The sequence below is a fragment of the Acyrthosiphon pisum genome, unplaced genomic scaffold (genome assembly GCF_005508785.2).
Source record: "Acyrthosiphon pisum isolate AL4f unplaced genomic scaffold, pea_aphid_22Mar2018_4r6ur Scaffold_12;HRSCAF=46, whole genome shotgun sequence".
In the NCBI taxonomy this organism is placed as follows: Eukaryota; Metazoa; Arthropoda; class Insecta; order Hemiptera; family Aphididae; genus Acyrthosiphon; species Acyrthosiphon pisum.
This window is the reverse complement of record NW_021761552.1, coordinates 34,254-42,267: the sequence shown is the minus strand read 5'-3', so window position 1 is coordinate 42,267 and position 8,014 is coordinate 34,254. Positions and strand designations below refer to the sequence as shown.

The 8,014-nt window shown below is 25.9% G+C and overlaps 1 long non-coding RNA gene across 2 annotated transcripts; it reads left to right on the top strand.

The window, feature by feature from the left end:
• Positions 1-2,021, top strand: LOC103308659. Of its 2 annotated transcripts, none has more exons than XR_001679072.2 (7): positions 1-14; positions 77-152; positions 351-533; positions 598-667; positions 779-896; positions 1,440-1,566; positions 1,661-2,021. It is a non-coding gene; the product is annotated as an uncharacterized LOC103308659 (long non-coding RNA). The 2 variants fall into 2 exon arrangements; XR_510493.3 differs by having other exon boundaries at positions 779-884; positions 1,661-2,019.
• The last annotated feature ends 5,993 nt before the right edge of the window (positions 2,022-8,014 follow it).

Below are 8,014 nucleotides of genomic sequence, written 5' to 3'. Positions count from 1 at the left end.
TCAAATTAGTCTCGGTGAATGCACTTTTTATATTAATTATTTTTGATAATAGCTAATATATAATACTATGTTTTAGAAATGCACAAGTGTATAGTGTGCGGCAATAAATCTAGGTACACAAAGGTCAATCGTCCAGGAGTTATTTATCATGAGTGAGTATCAATTGGTTCGAGAAATTTACTCGCTCAAACTGTTGTGAAAAACGCACATGGATTTTTGAATCATATTATTGATATGGTTCATTATCCTGGTGCGGGAATTTTGAACCGGTTGCGCTTATTAATTTCTACTTTGTGTCCTAACCTAACATTAGTAATTTATTGTATTCATTGATATTTGTGTTAATATAGATTTCCAAAGAATGCATACATGAGAAGAAAATGGTTTAAAGTTTTTGGGATTGATCGTTTCCATGATTGGCAACGTAAATGTAGTGATCATTTTTTAGAAGAAAACTATAAGCCAGGAAAAAAGTGATTTTTATTTTCAAATGCTATTCCCCAACCTTATCATCGAAATGGTTTTCCTTCTAAGTAATACTTCTGGATCTCTATGATTTAATTTTTCATTTTTAATAGTATTTTTATTTGTATATAGTTGTGCTACTCAAGGTAATGATGTTGAAACTGGAAATAATGTAATTTTACCTATGGAACAATATTATACAGTGAGTTAATGAAAATTGTATCAGACTTGATTTTGTATTTACAATTATTTGAAAATCTATAAATTTGGCTTATTATGATGAAAGTGATTGCATAGAATCTGAATTTTACAGAGAGGAACATATTATTGAAAATGCTATTGTAAATAATTTTAAATCAAGACGGTCATCTACACTTACTAGAAACAATGAGCATAATATGAGTAATAAAAATATGGCGGTGAGTAAATAAGTAGGTATTAATACTTTTAATAAACATTGTCAATACAATGATATCTTTATCTTTTTTATTATTTTCCATGTTTTCCTTACTGAATATGTTGGGCTTTGGTCCTGGTTTCTCTTCTTTAGTAATTTAATGCATCTAATTAGACACGTTTTAATATAAGAAAGAAGATTTTATTAATAAATTAGAATAAAGCAAACCCATGCAGTAAAAACACTAGTTCATTACCAACATTAAAAATTTAATAATGTTAAGTTGCAACTGCAATATGTGATTATTGATTTAAACATTTTAATTTTAATTAATTCTGTATTCATTTTCATAAATCTATCCTTAACAACCGCGGAAAATATATAAATTACTTATTTTTGTTGGATAAACATGCTTAAAATAGTAATTTTCCCTCATAACTCATTTAATCCAAGATAATCACTTGGGGATGTCCTTTTCAACAATCTTTGTCTGATGTTATATTTTTATTTTATAATAAAACAGTATTTAAAATGTATATAATAATTTAAAATTAAAATTCTTTTTTCAATTCATTAGCACCTAATGCTTTGCCTATGTCAATTAATGAGGTGCCTGTATTGAGTACATATGAAGATCAATTCATAAGCCCAATAGAAAATGAAGCTGCTGAACAGTCGTCGTCAGAAAAAAAACAATTTAAAAGGTACTTTGTAAAAAATTCTTACTAAAATACATTTTAACTTGTAATTTAAATCCAATATTAAAATCAAATACTAAATAAATTAATATTCTTTCAGATAATACAGATAATACTTTCATGACAATTGACCTTGCAATTGATGATTCATCTATATTAATTATTGGCAACTTCATTCCACAATGTTAGAGTTATCTGTAATTATATATAAAATTATAATATATTATTTAATAATGAATCAAAAAATGAAATAAAAAACACCTTTTAATTACTATCGTCGATTACTTAATATTATTTGTTTTTCGTATGTTTGGCCATTTTTAGAAAAAACATTGTTTATTTGACCTAAATCATCTATATAACAGTGTTTATATCTGAAAGCGTATAATGATTTTATTTTTTCCAAATTTTAGCTTTGATAATATTTTCATTCCATAAATTTAATACAATCTGCAATTCATTTATAAATTATTAATATTATATCTTGTATTTTACTGACCGTCATAAAAATTAATGTCTGTTATTATCATTTCTATTTATGTTTCAAAAATAGACTAATGATTTTTATATAATAAATTAATATTGTTTTTATTCCTTTATCAATTTAATATTAATATCTAGTATTTTACTGGCCGTAATAAAAACTAATGTCTGTTATTATCATTTCTATTTATGTTTTAAAAATAGACTAATGATTTTTATACAATAAATTAACATTGTTTTTAATCCTTCATCAATCAAAAAGATTTCTTGTTTTTTATATTTCCCCATTTGAAGCTGATATTTCTGTTAATTCCTTAAGATCATTAATTATTGCAATAATATCTGTAGACAAAGTTTTATAATTATCATAATTTCTTCCAAACTTATCTGTTTCAATTTATTTTACCGATGATTGTATTTTTCACTTTGTTGAATTTTGTATGAATTTTCGTGAAATTATATTCTTTTGTATTTTTTTCACGAACTTAGTGTGTAATTCTTTTTTTTTTCCATTCCAAATATACCACTGTGTTAAGCTGTATGTAAATATTATTATTATATCAAATTATATTTAGAATATATTAAGTTGTATTCATATTTACTTTATACTTTGTCTGAATTTGGATTTATTAGAATAATTGTTGTAAATTGTAAATTTGAACTTTTTATTCCATAATAATCAGTAACTTGATGTTGAAAAAATTATGTCATTTTTATCACCCTCAAAATTGTCGATTTGATTTGAATTCCATCATATCAATGACATCAATGAGGATTTAACGATAATCGATAATTAGAAATACAATACATTTTTAAGAAACAATATCTTTTTTATTTCATACATTTTGTCAAATTTGAACTTTAAATGCTTATCAAAATAAATTGTGCATACCTATGTATTCTTAATATTTCAACAACTATATTGTAATAATATATCAGGAGCATTGTATTTAATTTACATTATGTCTTTGAAACAATACATTAGGAGCTTTCTATTAAATTTTCACGCATTTTTACCCAAAAAATAAAATTTTATTGGCAATGAAGAAAAACAAAATGAAAACTGATAATGTTTAAAATAAACATTCAGTGAAATGTCCATGTATCTACAGTTATTTGTTTCTGAATTACAACAAATTAACAAAACCACTACACGATAAATCTAGTGAATATCCAATCTTGTAAAAATTTAACTTCAAACGCTTATAAAAATATAATTTGATTTGTTTGTAGACCTTTTTTTTTTTTTTTTGATAAAGGTAAACAAACTTATGATTAATGTTGTATTACAATTTCAAGTCTTAGAATTAAATAGAAACATTCTAACTCAAAATAATTGTGCATATTTTCGTAAATTGTACGTATTTTGTCAATATTGAACTTTAATTAATTAATGCTTTTAATAAAAATGTGTGATATGGATTTTTATTATTTTTTATCTGTCTGAAACAATAAATTAGGAGCCTTCTATTAAATTGTCAAGCTTTTTTACACAACAAATAAACATTTATCAAGAATAAAAAACTAAATAAAATGGAAACTGAAAATGTCCGTAAACAACAACTTTTGAAAATGTAAAGGTGTATAGAAAATGGTAATATAAACATTCAGTCAAAATTTCTTTTATCTACGGTCATTTGTTTTATAGTCACACCAAAAACCAAAATCGATTTTGTCAAAAACTGATTTTGCATAAAAATTGCGTTTTTCTCTCAAAAATTATTTTTATTTTGTTTTTCCCGGCACTTTTAAAAACTATTGCAAATTTTACCTGGGTTATACCGTTACAAACCTAATTTATAACCATTAACATATTATTATAGTAATTTGTAAACCTTGGTTGATAACTAATAAGTTTTTCCTTAATTTTTCTTTTGTTTTTCACTGCATTTTTGAAAACTACTCGACAATTTTTACATTTGACCCCATAAAGTTCCAACTAGGTTCACTTTCCTATTAGAAAAGATACTGTCGAAGAAAATGTAAACCCTTTTACTGTCCTAAAAAGGAATAAACAAAAAAAAATTTTAATTAAAAAAAAATCATTATTGTAAATTCAATACATTTATCGCTCCCCTCAGAATCTAAAAAAACGTGGGTAAGTGGAAGACACTTTGCTGTACAGTAGGATATAAATGAGTCACTGTAATGGATGGTATTAAATTTGAATTCAATAATATAATAATATAATATCATTATTGTAAACGAAAAATGATTTTGAGGGGAGGCAGTCAGTCAATGTAGGATATTTTATATTTTATATTATGTATATTTATATTGTTATAACTTATTATTAATACGTGGTAGCTGGTAAGTTGAGTTAATATTATAAAATCAGTATTCTTGGTTCTTTAATATGTAATTTCGTCCAAATTTTAACTTAAAATAACTATAAAAAAAAACTATTTTTACCCATGTATATTTTTTATATTTTTTTGTTTACAGAATCAAATTATACTTACTTACGTCTGACTGATCATAATTATAGTTCCCATCATCGCTTCTTTTACAAATAATAAAAAAATATATACATATTATGAAAAACATAATTATAGTTATCATCTATTAAATTAATAGAATAAAAATTAAATGTGATAATTTTTAATACCGGCTTATAGATTATTACTTATTACTAATAAAGAAAAACACTGTTTTGGAATAGGTAGGTAGATATTTATAAGTTTATGAAAGATTTGCTAATAACTAATAACTTATTAGTTATTAGCAAATCTCTTATACTACTTATTCCAAAACATTGTTTTTCTAAAAGTATTATATTCCGTTAGACAAAAAAAAATTTTAATAAAAGTTTCATAATATTCTAAAATATAGGTTTTCTAAAACTTGCAAATCTAAGACATGCACCCAAATTAACTAATTATATTTTTATAATATTAGATTGTCATCCGTTTGAATTCCATTATTCATTAATCATTATATATTATTATAAAAATATAAAGGATTAGGTATATTATACTGGAACGGGAAGCACACGCTTTAAGTTTATCGTTCTTGAATGTTGAGATACCACAATATAAATAATATAAAATATTGGTATATATTCTATATAAATATACTATATACAGAAATAATAAAAATGCAAAATAATAATTATTCATTCTATGAACATTATAATATACATCCCACGTAATATAAATTATGGATAACAGTTTCTAACCACTTTATTCATTATAATATTATAATAGTTGTATTATTATAGTTGCGATACATTATTATTTGTTCACCTAATAGTATATTATTTTATCGTAGGTACATGTGTAATTCATATCATACAATAATATCATTACCTATGTTTTTTTGGGAGGTAGTAGGTCGCTGAACAATTTTTTATTTTTATTACCTAATTGTTATGGTGTATACTGTATATTAATGTAGTATTACGCTAGTTCAATACATTATTTTATTTTATATTGAGACTTATGTTCAAAAATGTGGTGATATTGTCACAGCAATTTTTTGCCATAGGTATTTTCATTACCAAAATCCACATACCACTTTACCAGGTACCGCTATGACCTAAATATACTATTTGTATAATTTAAAAAAAAAATAATACGAGCTTATGTGGTAAGTATATCGGTACCAACGCGTATGTTTATACGCTACAGTGCAAAGTATAGATAACATACTGTTAATGTTAACTGTTATGTATGGAATTTTAAACATATGATGTAATTTACAAAAGGTGGACAAGTGGGTGTTTCTTTGTTGTACATTAGGATAAAAGTGGGTCACTGTAATGGATGGTGTTAAATTTGAATTCAATGATATAATATATCATTGTATACGAAAAACGATTCTGAGCGAAGACGGTCAGTCAACCTATGCTATATTACTAAGTATATTTGATGATATTATTTTGAATAAAGTACCTAATTTGTTAATCTATTTACGTGGAACCTTGTTTAAAATTGTCAATTCTTGATTATAAAAATTGTATTATATTGTCTTGTATCATTATAAAATCATTTTTAAATTTTAAAGTTGATACATTTTGTCAAAATTCGAAATTTAAATGATTATAAAACTAATGTGTGCCTGTGTATTTTTAATATTTTTCAACTACTATTGTAAAATTATATAACATGGAGTCTTGTATTAAATTGTCAAGCTTTTTGACCCAACGAATAGAAAAAAAAACTAAAGATGTGGTTAAGAGGTTTAGCTACCAAAGACAAAACATAAAATACAATAATATAGTAAGATGACTGACGCTTTTTTGCAATTTAAAAAAAAAACAGTCTGCTTATCTCGGAGTCCTGCGACAAAAGCGAAGCTTTCAAACGCTGTTTCTAGAGTTCTAAATATCTCTGTCTATCTCTCTCTCGCTCGTTCTTTCTCATTCCTCGATATGTGAAAATAATAATAATAGTAAAATATAAAATAAAAAAATATATAAACGAAAAAGGCACTCGCGGCTAAAGAGAGAGTGTTGCCGCCCGAGAGACACACGGTGAGCGTGCACGACGTGACCAGGTGACCATGGCATATTATGGTAAAGAATATAGAGAGCAGTAGACAGACAGAGAGAGACACACACAGAGAAAGAAATAGATAGTGTGGGCGAGAGAGTGAGTGAGTGAGTGAGTGAGCAAGCGGGCATATTAGTCCCCTCGTGCTCTGTTGCACACCAGCACTCCATCACACCTACCCATAACGATTATGGCGAGCGCCCACTTTTTTTTGTTGTTGATCACTTCCATTACGATTTTTTCGCGTTCACTCGCCGTCTAATACGAGGCCCAGCTGAGTAAAAAAATTTCGCTTTAAAAAAATATCGAAATGTTTGACAATTTAAGGAAGGTTTAGATACCTAACAGGTTAGATCAGTTATTTTAGATTGGCATAACATCTATTCAAATCATCACCGCATATTTGTTTATATCTGCCAGCAAAATAATTTCCATAAGAAAATAAGTTACCTACTTATTAGTTATTAATATATATGTTCGCCGATTTAAAATTAAATCTTTTCTGAATTTCTAATTTTTTTTTTTCATGTTTTTAACTCCTTTTAACTCCATTAAAAAAGTTATGCATAATAATATAGAATAATTAAAAATGATCATAACTCACTTGAAAACTGAATTATCATAAAATACCCACATTCAAATACAGATAATGTTCTTGTCATCAAGTTTCATAATAGCCAATTGGTCGATTTACTTTAATTTTTAAACTAACAGAGTTAAATGTTATCGGCTGAGCGTAAATTTGTTATATTACGCACTTATGTGAGACGGTCGACGGAGACAAAAAATATCTTTGTAGCGTCCTCTTAAACAACGAATTGAACAAAGTTTGAATAATATGATTTTAGTTGGCATCTTTTATGGTCAACGAAGTGTACCGGGTCAGCTATTACTATAATGCTGTGCCGTATTAGGTACATAAATTCTATAGGTAACCGATATATAATATTAATCATTACCTATAATATATCATAATATGCTTATTTAATACGACATATTATTCTTTGTTACGGCGGACAGAACATATTTCCCACAAGTAGGCATACAGAATAATGGTAATTTTCAATATGTCTGCGAGTATAAAAATATAGAATATTCAACGAAAATATGTGTAATTATTGATAACATATTTAGGAATATGCATTTACTTTAAAATAATATGTGAACAAGTGTAGAAATTAATACGTTTTCTTCAGAGTGTTATACACATATATTATATTATACAGTTACTACCAGCGGCAGATTGTCTACACATTTCGGTCAAGTAAATATTACCGTATGACATGCCCACCTAAAATATTAAACATAATAATTATTAATAACTTTCCGCTCTGCTCAGAATCTAAAATAAAAATGAGACTTCCTTCGTCAGGATGTTTAGCATTCGGTTATTAATATTGGCTTGGATCCGGTATAGATTATAGTTACGTAGGTAGTATATGTAATTGATAATATTAGGTCCTATATTTTTATAAAAT